Raw genomic sequence first — 1,251 nt, 5'->3', positions numbered from 1 at the left:
TTTTGTTTTGCTGTTTTGGTGTGTGTGTATAGGGGTGGGTGAGGGTTGTGGGTACAGGGGATTGCAGCGGGAGGGCAGAAGTGGATCCGTGGATCATCTGTTCTGGAGACATGAATCCATGGATCATCTATTCTGGAGACAGAAGTGTCCCAGCTCAGCCCACCATCCAGCCATGCTGTATATTCCTGCCCTCACCTCCCAGAGCGTGTCATCAGGAGGTGAAGGAATGTCTGGATTCAGGGGACTGAGAAGTGGAATAGTAAGTATTTTGTGAAGTTTCAGAGTCTGGTTAATTGTTAGCGTTGCCACTGAAATCCAATTCTCCTCCTGGACACACGGAAAGCTCAGCCTCTGGCCCTCTTGTGGGTGGAGTCACAGGATGAGTTTTGGTTGAGTTGGGAGCAGAAGGGATGCAGGTCGTCTCCAGGCCAGCACAGAGACCCCTGATTTCCTTCTCTTTGCCTCTCCCTTCCGGAAGCACGTGTTGAGAAGGCACTTGCTTATGTGTCCAAGGGACTGTAGAAGAGGCCCCCACTGACTGAGCCAGACTTGGACTGAGCGAGAAATAAACTTGTCAGGTGAAGCCACTGGAATTTGGGGGTTGTTACTGCGGTATAGTCTAGTTGATTCTGGCCACATGACTGGTAATCTGGGGAGTCTGATTTTCTTCCTTCCAGCCCCACAGCCCTTAAACATAGAGATCTGTGCAGCCCTCAAGTCAGTCTTCCTGGTCTTCTCAATCCACAGCTGCCCAACGCCCTGGTTTTCTGCTTCCCCAGACCTCAGATCCAGCCCACCTTCCTTCCTTCCTCTGCCACCTGAGTCGAATTCTGTGCCTGACCCAACCCTGGTCATGGCCTCTCTCTGGCGGGATCACAGTGTCTTTGGACAATGACAGGGTAACTCCTCCCCCATCCCTGTGGTGCCAGTGGTAGGGGGATCAGATGGTTTTAGTGTCAGCATAACCAGCGACCCACCCAGAGCTTCATGTGGCTGGGGGCCTTGCGGGCTGCAGTGTGTCTCAACCCCAGTGTAGACCATGGTCAGTGTTTGTTCCTGGAGTCTGTGGGGATCCACAGGCTGCCTTGGCTGGGGCTGCCACCATCTAAGAAAACAACATATATGGCCAGGCACGGTGGCTCACACCTGTAATCCCAGCACTTTGGGAGGCTGAGGTGGGCAGATCACAAGGTCAAGAGAGGGAGACCATCCTGGCCAACATGGTGAAACCCCGTCTCTACTAAAAATACA

The sequence above is a fragment of the Papio anubis genome, chromosome 17 (genome assembly GCF_008728515.1).
Source record: "Papio anubis isolate 15944 chromosome 17, Panubis1.0, whole genome shotgun sequence".
In the NCBI taxonomy this organism is placed as follows: domain Eukaryota; kingdom Metazoa; phylum Chordata; class Mammalia; order Primates; family Cercopithecidae; genus Papio; species Papio anubis.
The sequence above is the reverse complement of the archived record's forward strand: the minus strand, read 5'-3'. Positions refer to the sequence as shown.